The sequence below is a fragment of the Equus caballus genome, chromosome 23, assembly GCF_041296265.1.
Source record: "Equus caballus isolate H_3958 breed thoroughbred chromosome 23, TB-T2T, whole genome shotgun sequence".
Lineage (NCBI taxonomy): Eukaryota > Metazoa > Chordata > Mammalia > Perissodactyla > Equidae > Equus > Equus caballus.
In genome coordinates this window covers 33,556,215-33,569,775 of record NC_091706.1, presented here as the reverse complement: position 1 = coordinate 33,569,775, position 13,561 = coordinate 33,556,215, and the positions used below count along the sequence as shown (strand labels likewise).

Genomic DNA, 13,561 nt, shown 5'->3' with positions numbered 1-13,561 from the left:
AGCGCCTACAGTGAGCTGATGGCTTCAGCATGTGTTCAGGCCAGCGTGAGGCATGGAACTGGCCTCCTGGGCCTGACATGAGCTGTGTGACCTTAGGCAACCTCTTAGAGCTACTTCCATATCTGTGAATTAATGGGATTAGATGAATACATCTCCATAGTCCTTTCCAGACTCCAAATACTCGAGGGATCCAAAAACCAAAAAAAATCCTAGGGAAAAAAACTGAGCACACTGGGTTCTTTAAACACCACCTCCTCTGCTGTGCATCTACAAACACAGCTCTTTATGGCCGTGAAGGTCAGAATACCTTAATATTTAATGGGATAGCAGGCGCAAATATAAACTCGCCTCAAATCTCTTAAATCCTTTCTTCCTTAACTTCATGATCTCCGTTTTTCTTTCTTCAAGCTAGTTTGTAGGAAGTGGGCTGCGTGGGGGGGAGGCTCGGAGAATCCCATCCTTTCTCCTGTACAAATTTTCCACCCTAGCCCAAAGTGAGGTCTTTCCAGGCCCCTCCCCTGGAAGTTTTAATTCAAACTGAGCGCAGGGCAGAGTGTCCCCCACGCGCCGGGTGGAGCTAACCACCTGGAGCTTAATCTAGAGGACAGACTGCCCAGTCTCCTCCCTGCCCAAGGCCCGGGAGGGTTAGGTTAAAATCGCACTCTGTAGGTAGCGGGTTCCGCCAACTCCGGCTTTTCTCGCTGTTTCCTGCTGGGAGGCGTGGACGGTGCTGGGCAGAGCTGCCAGCCTCCAGGCGGAAAGGAAGGAGAACAGATGGCCCACTGGGGGTAGGAGATCACGTGTCAGACCTCACTCTGGGCTGGATCCAGACTTCTTTCAGGCCCCAGGCCCCTCAGCTTCAGCGACCCCCACCAAGGCACACAGGACAGGACTGGGGGAAGGTAGAGTTCATTTTAGTAAAAGCCGGGGAATTAGAGGGAGGTGGCGAGTTTGAGGACGGGAAGGCGGGGCTGAAGGGAGCCGGCTTCCCACAATGGCGGTGTCCCTGGATTTGAAATCCAATTAGGTAAAGCCTCCTCCGGTGAGATGCCTGTGGCCTTAACGACAGTTAGCACCAGAAAGAGGGAGGGGGGTCTGCGTGCCGCGCGAAAACTTGCACGACGCCCTACTTTGCTCTCGCTCCACTTAGCAGCCTTCCGCAAAACTCCAGGCCTCTCCTTTGCGGAGCAGAAAGGCCACCCGTTCATGCATATGCAGGAGGATAAGTTTAGCACGCAGCCCCCAGCGCTCCGAGAAGGCCCGCGCGGCGCCGGGTGAATCACCCGCGCTTGGGGGCGGGCGCTCAGCTCGGGCCGCAGACTGGCGGCCTGCGCAGCCACTGGCGCGCGGCGCCCCGGCCTGGCATCGCCCTTTTAAAAAGTCTTCCGCAGGCGGCCGCCGCCGCAGCAGCCGGAGGAGGCGAGTTCATCTGAGGACAGCCCCAGTTCTCAGAAATCCCTTCCCTGCTGGAACATCAAGCTCCCTTTACTGCAGTTGAACAAACTGCCCTAGATTGGGGGATGAGGAACCCGCCCCAAAATCGTGCAAGGAGCTCCGGGCGCCCGCGCCCACGTGAGCTAACCTTGAAATTAGCCCCCACACCCAGGTGGGGGGCGGAAAGGGCGGGAGGAGGCAGGGGCGTGTTGTTGGCCCTTCCCGGCCTTGGGTTTGCGCCCTCGGCGTGCACGTTCCGCCCCCTCCACCCTGTTTCGTAACTCTAGCGGGGTTGCATTTTTCTTTTTTCTTTTTCTTTTATTTTACTCCAGGGTAAGATAGGGGTGTGTGTGTATGTGTTTGGGGCCGGGGGGAAAGCACCTTCCTCATCCCCCACACCCGCGAGGAAGAGGAAAACCTGCCCTGCGGTCCCCCTTCCCCCGGGAACACTGCGGAGTAGGGTGTCGGGATGACATCAGTTTCTAAACATAACCAGCACCGCACCCCAACTCTGAGCGCCACGAGCAGGGCTGGTGGGGGGGGCCGGGGGGGAGGAGAGCGGAGGAGGCTGAGCTGCTGTCCGCGGGCGGGGCGGGCCGGCCGGGCTGTGCGGGAGGAGATGACTTTGCAGGAATCGTGCTCAGAGTTTGCAGGCACATCTCTCCCGCGATGGTCGGGCCACGGGGTTAGGAAACATTCCTGTCATTCCGCGCTCTCCCCTGCCCCACAAAAGTCACACACACACAGAGAGGCGCGCACGCACACACGCATCCCTTGCATCTAAGGTGCCTTTATTTATACAAATCAACCCTTCCTCCAGCCGTAGCGCCCAGGTTGGGTCTGTCTGGGGAGCATCCGCACCCTCCAGCCCCGCGCCGGCCTCCGGGCTAAGCCTGCGAGGGGGTCGGTGTGGCCCTCCCGGTGAGTCAGATGGGCTGTGTTTCCTGTGGTTGTTGTGGAACAGTTTGTCCTTTTTACCACCACCACCCCCCCGCCCGGTCTCCACCCCCTTGGTAAATATAGCCCTCACGTTTCATCATCTCTTTGTCCAACGAGCGCCAGACACCCCGGCCCGCGGCCCCCGCCGCCTCCCTCCTCCCCAGCGCGCGCGGTTACCTCGGATAACCCCGCGCGGGCGGGCGGGCAGGCGGCGGGCGGCAGCCGAACCCGCGGCCCTGCCAGCGCTGCACCCCAGCGTTTCCCGCCGCAGTCCACCCCCCCCCCCCACTCTCCACCCCCTGCTTCCGATTCCCGCTTCAGCTATACCCGCAAGTCCTAGTCCCACCCCCGCTACCCCGTGTCCTGGGGACCGGGTCAAGATGTGCGTAGGTGCTGGGAGGTAGACACCCCTCCTTCCTAGCCCCAGGCGTCACCCACGCCCAGGCCAGCACTGGATCTTCCACTTACCTAACCTCCCCTCTCCCAAGTCCCAAGGCCACCCCCTGTGCCCCTCCTGAGAGCGGGTGACAAGCTGCTGAGACAGTGTCTGATTCACCGACAGCTGAACCAGCTATGCGTACTCGGAGGTGGGCGCTTCGTGAACCGTACCCCTCCCCCCCTCCAGGGGAGTGGGCTAGAGGGTCGGGCAAGGCGAGGTGGGTGGATAACAGCCGAGAAGTGCCTGCTGACTCTTCCCTCTCTCCCTTCCCCTCCCAGTTTCATTTCCACACGTACAGCCACCCACCGGGGACCGGAGGCGGCTGGTGTTCTCTGAACGCAGGGAACTGGCTCTCTCTGTGGTCTCCTGTTTACTTCCCTCCTCCTCTTCCCTCTCCGTCCTTCTCTCCCCCACCACCCTACTGCCTCCCGCCCCAAGCAGCTGGGAAACCTGCAGCAAAACACTGCAGTCATGAGACTTCCCTGGAAGAGAGCTGTGGCCCGGGTTTGCCCTGCCGGGGCCTTGCCCTGTGTCCACTTGGGGAGCTTCTTTGTCCTGGAAAGAAAGGCTCTTGGGGCTCCCCATCCAGGAATGTGGGAGAGGTGACAGTCTCCCCCCTCTCTCTTCCTCTCCCCTCTTGGCACCAGATCTCATCCTGTGGGGAACCTGCCTGGCTGCCTTTTTGGCCAGGGCTCTGAACCACCCCTATGAGTGGCCACCTGTCCAGGGAGGGGTAGTGAGAGAGCTGACAGTGTGTAAGAACTCGGCATCCAGGATGCTGCAGAGCTGGCTTATTGGCCATCACAGGCTGTCCTGTTCATGACAGGGCCCCCAAAGTTCCCTGCTGACCAAGGTTTTCAGGCAGAGCCCGGAAACCTGCTCCCGGGGACACACCCTCGCCTTATGGAGTCTGGCAAAACCTTCCCTTTCAAAGCTTGCTTCCCAGCAGGGAAGAATTCAGCCTCTCTCCCTAAGTAAGCTGAATGAACAAAGAACCCGGCGGAGGCCCGGAGGGTTGAGCTCTGGGTGCCGCCCTGCCTGAAGTTCACTCCATTTAAAAACCACCTCTTCACTACCAGCCTCTGCTCCACTGCCATGGTTACCAGCTCCCTGTCCTTCGGCAGCACAAATGTTGCCGAAACAAACAAGGGCATTTAAAATGTTCTTTTAAATATCCAAAACACTGCCATGGTATTTTGGTAGCCGAGAAGAGGGAATGAACGTCCCGACTGTTCCCTGGTTTCCTTCTGACCCCTTGACCCTGAATAAATCCCTCACCCTGGGCAGCTTCTCAGCTGCCAAAGGAGGGAAGGAAGCTTATTGAGATACTAGATAGTGGAATTCAGAATGGAACGGGTCCACCCACTGCTGGAGAATTATTACTCAGGTAAGGCTGTGTCTCCCCTCCTGCCCCCAGCCTTAACTACCCCCACCCTCAGCTGCTCTGAAGTACCTGCTGGCAGGCTAGACTATCCCCTGATTGTTGCTGTGTTCTGCAGCATCTCTTGTGCACACTCCCTTGTTCCGTGGAGATTCAAGCCCCCGACTCACAGTCCCTAAACCCTACCTGACTCCTGTGAACATTTTTGGTGAATTTAGCGTCCTCGTAGAATAATGACCCATCTGAAACCCTAGTACCTAAATGGCAACCATCTTCCCCTCCACCCGCCTCTCATGTGGGTACCAAATAACAGCACCACCTCTGAACTTTTCATTTCAAGCCTCCTGTTGCCTGACCAACACCTCTTTCTTTCCATCTTATCTACTCTGTTTGAACAATTTGAACAATTCGTGGACCCTATTTTGACTCTAGTCTACTTTTTTCACTGTTTGTCATGGCCCCTAGATTGTCACATCCCTCCTACCCAGCTTAGATTTCATGGTCTATCGCTCTATGATTCCTTTACATACACCCTTCCCTTCCTTGTTCCTGGGACCACCTACCTGGCAAAACCCTGATTCTGTCCAGCTTAACACGCTGGACAAAAACAACAGAGCGAACTGTCGTCACTAAATTTATCATCATAAATCTCAAGTGGCCTCTCAACACCGTCTCTCTGCGTTTCCCTAGTTGGTTTACTTTCCCACACTCCAAAATGACTACATTGCACCTTCTGTCCCCAAATATCCAACACCTCTCCCCTTCCTCACTCTGAGTTGTAAACCTTGCTTCTTATTTCACTGAGAAAATAAAAGCAGTTTCGCAAGAACTGCCTCATCTTCCCAGCACCAGGGCTTCCATCCTACCTGCCTCTCTGCCCGGCTCTGCCTCCCCTCCAATCACATGGATGTAGTGTCCCTACTCCTATCTAAGGTAAATCCTTCCACTTGGCACGAGAGTCCCTTCCCCTCTTGACTATTTACTGACTGCTCCTGAAATTATCCCGTCATCTCCTGCTTATCAATTGTTCCTCTCTCTCAAGTGATTCACTTCAACACAAAAACATGATGTGCGCTCGCCCGTCCTTCTATCTATATGGATGTGTGTGATATTCCCTTAGCCCCATAACTTGCCAATTTTCCTTGGCTGCCAACATCTCAAACTTGCCTGTAGGTCTGCACCTCCTGTTCTCTCTTGGTCTCATGCCAATCAGACTTTCACCCCCATTGCTCCACCAAAACTGCTCTTATCAAGGTCACAAATGCCCTCTATCCTACCAAATCTGTTGGACCGTTATTCCACTTTATTAACGTCAAAGCAAAGAAGACTAAGGAGTGGGCAACAAAGTAAGAGGAAAATAGAAAAATACGGTAGCCTAGAAGCCAAGCAGTTGTTTCAGGGAAGAGAGTTTAATTCCTTCTTAGTTTCCTTTGCTGGTTTCAGTTCTTCTCCTGGCTCTCTGAAGGCTGGGGTGCCCCAGGGCCCTGTCTTTGGCCTTTTCTACGTCTGTACTCACTCTGTTTGTGACTTAATCCAGCCTCAAGGCTTTACTACCTTCTACATACCACTGACTCTCAAATTTTTATCTTCAGTCCAGACCTCTCTCTTGATTATCCAATCATCTAGCCATCATCTCCACTTGAATATCTAACAGGCATCTCAAACTTAACATATTAAAGTCGAACTGCTGATCATTTACCCCCCAAAACAGCTCAGTTCAAAGGCTTCCTCATCTTAAAGGCATTCCTGTGCTTTTGTTTGCTCAAGCCAAGAACCAGAACCAAGTTATCCTTGATTCCTCTCGTTAATTTATACCCGACAGCTAATTCATGAGGAACTCTTGTTAGCTGTATTTTCCAAATACATCCAGAATTTGGCACTTCTTGCTGCCTTCTCTCCTACCACCTTCTTCTGCGTTGATAACTGCAGTGGCCTTCTAGCTGGTCTCTTGCTTCTGTCCTGGCCCTGACTTCTTTTCTCAACATAACTGCTAGCGTGCTCTTCTTAAAACACCTGTCAGGTCACCTCACTCCTCTGCTCAAGACTCTGCAGTGACTCCCATCTCACTCAGAGTAACTGCTCAAGTCCGCACAACGGGGACAAGGCACACACTGTCCGCCCGGAAGGTGACTTCTGACCTCTCTCTTACTGCACCCTGTTCCTCCCTCCACTCCGGCCACGCTGCCCACCTTGCTCATCTGGGGACTTGCCAGCCACACTCCCACTTTAAAGCGTTCATGGATGGCTCTTCCTTCTCCCTGGAATGCTCTTCTCCAAGATTTCTGCGTGACTCACTCCCCCACCTTCCCCAAGCCTTTACTCATGTCCCCTTCTAAGAGAGGTCTGCCCTGGCTGTCTCATTTGTAATCACATCTCCCTCAGTTTCCCTTTTCTACATTTTCCTCTTCCATGACACTTATCATATTCTGACATGCTACATAGTTTGCTTATTTAGTATATTTGTTGTTTATTGCCTGTCTCTTAGTAAATACCAGCTGCTGTGTTCACTGATGTATCCTTAATGCCTAGAACAGTGCCGGGCAGGTGGATTATAAGCTCTCAGTAAATTTTGTTGAATGTTGAGTAAACAAGGGATAAATAGCTATAATTTTTTGGAGTTGTTGCTATGTGCCACACATTCCAAACTATACTCTGTGTTGTCTTAGCCCTCTTGGTTTATAGATGAGGAAATTAAGATACAGAGAGGGTAAATGACAAATCCAAGCTTACACGGTGGCAAAGCTAGGATTTGAACTCAGGACTCTGGCCCAGAGCTCGTGTTCTTAAGCACTCCGTTATTGTGCCGCTGTATACGAGTAAGCTAAAAGTGAGTTCTTTCTGCTGTGGCTGCAGCAGAGAATGTGGAGAAGCACATTGTGACATCTCCAGAGGTCACCTGAGTATGTGTGTGGGGGCGGAGTGTGTCACACAGCTTCCTGCCCCTATTCCAGACGCTACTGCTTAAGAACAGGTGAGGATGATGGGCAAGCATGTGGCCATGTATTTGGTGTGCACTAGAGTATTTTGCCTCTTTATGAAGATGTTGAGCATATTTATAGAATAGAGGTAGCATGGTGCAGTAGCTTTGTTTCTTGCTCACAATACATTTTGTTATTTATTTCAAAGATTGACACCTGGGCTAACATCTGTTGTCAATCTTCTTTTTTTTCTTCTTCTTCTCCCCGATGTCCCCCAACACATAGTTGTATATTCTAGTTGTGAGTCCTTCTGGTTGTGCTCATAATACATTTTAAACAAGCATTAGCTATTAATTCAGACCCAGGTTGATGGAACAGCCACCATTGGGAACATTCAAGTCATAGTTTATGCTTACATCTCATATGTCACCCTCCCATCCATACCATAAGAGGAACAGGAAGCACAATCCTTCCAGTGCCCGGAAGGCAGAGAGCTAAAAACATTTTTTGGGTCCGTGTCCATTTTTCGGGTAAGCTCTTGTTGGACCAACCCTCTTACAGGTAACAACTATAAACTTTGGATAGAATACAGAAAACAATTACCTGAAGTTCCTGGAGAGTGAAAAAAAGCAGGCATAGTGGAAGGAAATTGGCATTTGGAAGATGGGAATGACATGAGCAGAATTTCCTGTGTATTAATGGCTTTTAGCCTGAAGGTAGGTCCTAATTCATACCGCTTAAAATGATTAAAATATTGATAGAAAGCCAACAGTCTTATTGGCCTGCAGAGCCAGAGGGTAAGTTTTGGGTCACTCACAAGTAAGCTGGAAAGTAAGGGAAGAAGTTTCAGAAAAGAGAGAGCTAGAGAGAAGAAGTCCCAAGGTCTGGGTATAAACCCTGCCCTAATCTCTGTCTGATCACTGAATCAAGTGCCTGCAGCAGGCTCCAGGCAGCCCAGGTAAGACTACATGAGCAAACTGAAATTTGAACAGCTGCTCACTGTAGGGGAAATGGAATTTTGCAGTTTGAATTCTGCTAACTTAATTGTCTACTTAAACTAAAAAATCAGTACTCTTTGGAGGAATATAACAGAATCCACAGTCTCTCAATGTGTTATCCACAATATCCAGGATGTATTTTAAACTTACTTGACATTTGAAGAAAAATAAAAACATGGCCCATTCACATTAGAAAAGACAGTCAATGGAGAACAGCCTCTAGATGACTCAGATGTTCGATATTATAGATATGAACTTTAAAACAGCTATTGTAAGCATGCTTATGGGTAGAAAGAAGAATATACTTGTAATGAATGGATAGGAAGCCTCAGCAGAGAATTAGAAACAAAAAAAAAAATCAAATGGAAATTTCTGGAATTTAAAAACATCTGAAATAAAGTATTCACTGGATAGACTTAACAGCAGATGGAAATGACAAAGGAAAGAGTCAGTAAACTAAATGATATCAATAGAAATTACCCAATAGAAGAGCGAGAGCAACAATATTGGGGAAAAAAGAGCCTGAGCAACTGGTGGGACAATATCAGAATATCTAACACATGTGTAATTGGAGTCCTAGGAGAAGAGAAACAGAGTGGTCAGGCAAAATATTAGAATAAATAATATTGAGATGTAAATTGATAGATTCAAAAAGATCAGTGAACACCAAGCAAGATTAATACAAAAAAAAAGTATACCAAAGCATTATCATAGTCAAACTCCTGAAACCTAAAGACAAAGAGAAAATCGTAAAAGCTGCCAGGAAGAAAAGTCACATCATGTCTAAAGGAATAATGATTTGAATACTACTGACTTCTCATCAGAAGCAATAGAGACCAGAAGAGAATGGATGACATCTTTAAAGTGCTGAAAGAAAAAACTCCTGTCAAATCAGATTTCTGTATCTACTGAAAATACCCTTCAAGAATGAAGGCAGGAGCTCTCCCTGATGGCCTAGTGGTTAAAGTTCAGCACTCTCACTGCTTCAGGGCCCGAGTTCATTTCCCAGTCACAGAACTACACCACCTGTCTGTTGGTAGCCATGCTGTGGTGGTGGCTCACATAGAAGAACTAGAAGGACTTACAACTACAATATACAACCATGCACTGGAGCTTTGGGGACAAAAATAGAAAAGAATGAAGGCAAAATAAAAATAATTTCAGAAAAAGAAAACCAAGATAATTTGTCACCAGCAGGTTTGCACTATAAGAAATGCTAAAGAAAACTCTTCAAGATGAAAGAAAATGAAACCTGATGGAGACTCAGATCTTTGGGAAGGAATGAAGAGCATCATATATGGTAAATATGTGGGTAAATATGAAAGACTTTCTAAAAAATTTCTTTAAAATGCATATTAACTGTTTAAGGTGAAAATTATAACATTGTCTTGTGCTGTTGATAATAAAGTACATGTACTACATATACTACATATGATAATTATAACATACAAGATGGGGGAGGGTAAGTGAACCTATACTGTTACAAGTTTTCTAAATTTTATGTGAGGTGGTGTAATATTACATCTAAGTAGACATATTTGGTGTACAGCAAATTAATGACTATGGTATACTTTCCCAAAGTGTTCACAGTATGGTGGAAGAAGACATATGTCCAAATAATTTCAACACAGTATGGTATGTGCAAACAAAAAAGGTTGTGCAAACACCTCTGGGATTCCAGGGAATCAGCGATTAGCTCTCCTTGGGGGCAGATAAGTAAAGGCTTCATAGTAGAAGTCATGTTTGAGCTGGTTCATGAGGATGATTAGGAGATGAGAAGGAGAAGGAAGGCATCCCACACTTCGCAAACAGTATGAGCATAGACATGAGCGTAAGATGGTGCAGAATCTATTTAGGGCACCAGTAGTCATCTAGCTCTACCTCTGGGATGGGCAGAAACTATGAACTTGTCAAGAAGGGCCTCACATAGAAAGATCACTGTAGGGGACATATAGAGGATAAACTGAGGCAGAGAGAACCTGCAGAGAAACTAATTGAGAGGTGATTACAAAAACCCTCATAAAAGATGATGAGATCCTGAACACAGGCTATGGCAGTGAGACTGGGGATGGGGAATGATGGGAGAGATGGCCAGAAAGCAGCATTACCAGGCCCTAGTAACTGGCTGAATAGCAGGAGGAAGCCAGAGTAAGCTTCAGATTTATGAATGTGGGGACTGGTGCCACTAAGAAAAAAATACTGGAGGAGCAAATTTGAGGATGGGGGCAGGGACGGGAGTAATAAGCTTGGTTTGGACATTTTAAGTTTGATAAACCTGAGGGACATTATGTGGACACTGTAGTTGCTGGTGCAATGACAATTCTCCCTTCTCTTAGGGGCTGGCCTTGATTTCTGTTTGGGTACCTATGCCTCTTTGGGCAGTCCATGTGTTTTGGGGGAATCTGAACTCTATCTCAGGATATAGACCTTGGGCATTTTACTTTAAGCCTAAGCTTATTGGAAAAAATGTAATCTTCTGGTACTTTAAGAATGGGTACATGATCCAACTTGGATCAATGAGCCTGGAGACTTCCCTGAGGGCTTCTAGAAAAGAAGCTCCTTTTGACTCTTTCCTTTTGGGTAAGGTAGTAATATACAATTGCAGAGTCTGGAGGACCTCCAGGCATTCTGTCACCATGAGGAAGCCAGCCTTAGGGTGAGCCGGACAAACAGAGTCAGATCAGAGAGTCGAAAAGGAATTGGGTCCTTGATGACAGTGAGTTGATGAATCGAACTGACCCTAAAGCTTATACACCCTGTGGATTTTCATGTTACACGAGCCAGTAGGTATTCTATTTTATAAAGCCACTTGTTACGGTATTTGCAACATAAAGAGCTTAACTGGTCTATTTAGATAGAGGTGGCCAATGGGCATTTGCAAAGATAAGACTGGATCTTAATAGAGTCTTGGGTTTTAGAGAAGTCAATTATTGGGGTTTGGGGTTATGATAGTGGATGAGATTGTCCAGGGAGCAAATGTCAAGAGAAAAGAGAAAATTATTGTATATGCAGAAGAGGAAAACAGAAGTAGGAGGACAGATGCGTCTCAAGAGCTAGAGGAAGAGAGGTTCAGGAGAAAAGGAGTTGCCAACAGTGGTCAAATAGGATGAGGACCAGATTTAAAAATTAGAGGTGATGGGGAGTTTGGTGGGTCAGACACTTTGTTTCCTGCACAAAAGCTATCACTTCCCTGTCCTTCTTTCTAGCAGAGATCCCTTGATCTCAGAAAAAGTGAGGCTATCTCTAATCTGGAGGTGGGCATGTGACTTGGTTCTGACCAATGGGGTGTAAGGGCAAGTTTGCTGAGAGGCAATCACATGAGGAGAAAGTCTGTTCATTGAGCCATTCAGGTCCCCTCACACAGTTGTGTACGGCTCTGATGTTTAGGTCTGTAATGACCATGAGAAGAAGATGAAGAGGATGTCTGAGATACCAACCCACAACCCCATCATGGGTTACATGCTGAATTGCCAGCAGTGACCTACTTCTGGGCTTGTTTATGAGGAGAAATAATACAGTTTGTGGTTAAGCCATTGCCGGTTGGATGTTCTGTTACTTGCAGCCAAACACGTTCCTAACAGACACATTTAGGAAGAAAAGTTTCAGTAGATTAGTGGCAGATTAATCAAACTCAAATGAGCTGATGTGTGAACTGTAGGTAAACACGTATCATCAGAGACTATGGCATGATTTTGCAAGAAGTTGGGAGGTTAAGGGGAAAAGCAGATGTAGTGTATATTGAGGGAAGCAAAGATGATTGGAACATTTTTTCTAGATTACAAACAGTTGAATACGTTTCAGTTGAGGAGAAAGAGCTAGTGGTTAGGCAGAAATTAAAAATACATGAAGGAGGAGATCATTGATAAAACGAGGTACCGAAGGGAACAGGCTAAAGAGCCCAGGAAAGGAAAGGAAAGTCACGTCTTCCTTTGAGGCAGAAAGGAGAATGTGAGCCTGGCTGAAGACGTGGAGAAGTTTGGAGGTGGAAAGAGAAAGGCCCCGGGGAGTTCATGCCTAGTGGTGTCTGTGTTCTTTGTGAAGTAGAATCAAGGTAGTTTATGCAAGGGAGATGATGGGAAATGTGACATAGGCTGTGGGGAGAGTGGCAAGGGTTTGGAATGCCTGTCATCAGAAGAAGTCACCCTATTTATGTCTCCTTGCACTGTGCCTAGCACGTGGCAGCTTCTGTCTGTGGGAAGAATGAGTTGACTCAATATGACTAATAGGATTGTTAAATAGCAACAGCTGCCTCGCTGAGACGGGAAACCAGCCATTTATGGGGCTTTCTTAATAACTTTTATTTCTTGTGACAAAACAAATATAATTTCATTGTGGAAGAGTTTCAAAACACAGATAAACAAAAAGAAAAGAAATAAAAATCAATCATATCCCACAAACCCAGAGGTAACCATGGGTAATATTTCATGCACATCTTTTGTCCTTTTTATGCATATCTGTGCCTTTTTTAAAAAGAAAAGTGAGATCAGGCTGTGCATATTTTTTTATAATCTCTTTTTCAGTTGACAATTTTCTACAATTGTATTTCACATTGTTTTACATTCTTCTACATTATTATTTTAAAAATGTATCTTTTGAATAAGTAAATATTCACATAGTTCAATTCAAAAATTATAAAAGTATATATAATGAAAAATTTCTTTCCCAACCCTGTCCTTCAGTTATCTAGTTACTCTTTCCAGAAGCAACTAAATATTACCTTTTTTTTTTTTTAGTAAATCCTTCCAGAGATATTTTATGTGTCTCCAAGCAAATGCATACATCTTGCCCACATTTTTACACAAATGGTTAATATCTTAACAGTGTTCTGCACCTTACTTTATTAACTTAATAACGTGTCTTGAGGATCGCTACAGATCAATGTGTATACAGCTTCCTCCTGTTTGAGGGCTGTCATAGAATTCCAACATAAATGTAGCTTAATTTAACAAGTCCTTTGCTCCTCAGCATTTAGGTTATTTTGGGTCTTTTGGAATTTCAAAAACTACTACCCTCAACAACCTTCTTTCACATTGGGGCAATACACCTGCAGGATAAAGTTCTTGAGATGTCTTACCGGGTGAAAAGATACATGCATTTGTAATTCTGATAGATGTCATATTGTTTTCCCCACAGTTTGTACTGGTTTATATATTCCTATGCATAATTTATACAAGTACTTGTTTCTCTATATCCTCATCAATGAGTAGGTTAAAAATGTGTTTGACCACTGCCAATCTGATTGATAAAAATGATATTTCAGGGTACCTTTTTTTTTGAGGAAGATTAGCCCTGAGCTAACATCTGCTGCCAACCCTCCTCTTTTTGCTGAGGAAGACTGGCCCTGAGCTAACATCTGTGCTCATCTTCCTCTGCTTTATATGTGAGATGCCTACCACAGAATGGCTTGCCAAGCGGTGCCATGTCCGCATCTGGGATCCAAACCAGTGAACCC

General features: G+C 46.9%; 1 long non-coding RNA gene across 5 annotated transcripts in view; it reads left to right on the top strand.

Moving 5' to 3' along the window:
• The first annotated feature begins 615 nt into the window (after positions 1-615).
• The window catches only part of LOC102150469 (uncharacterized), a 61,809-nt gene continuing 48,863 nt past the window's right edge, over positions 616-13,561 (top strand). The window contains exons 1-2 of one of the 5 annotated variants that reach the window (XR_011431532.1): positions 733-902; positions 9,304-9,409. This is a non-coding gene — a long non-coding RNA (uncharacterized lncRNA). Of the gene's footprint in view, positions 903-2,820; positions 2,961-3,913; positions 4,200-9,303; positions 9,410-13,561 lie in introns of those variants that run through there. The other 4 variants (XR_011431530.1, XR_011431529.1, XR_011431531.1 and 1 more) reach the window with 4 other exon arrangements.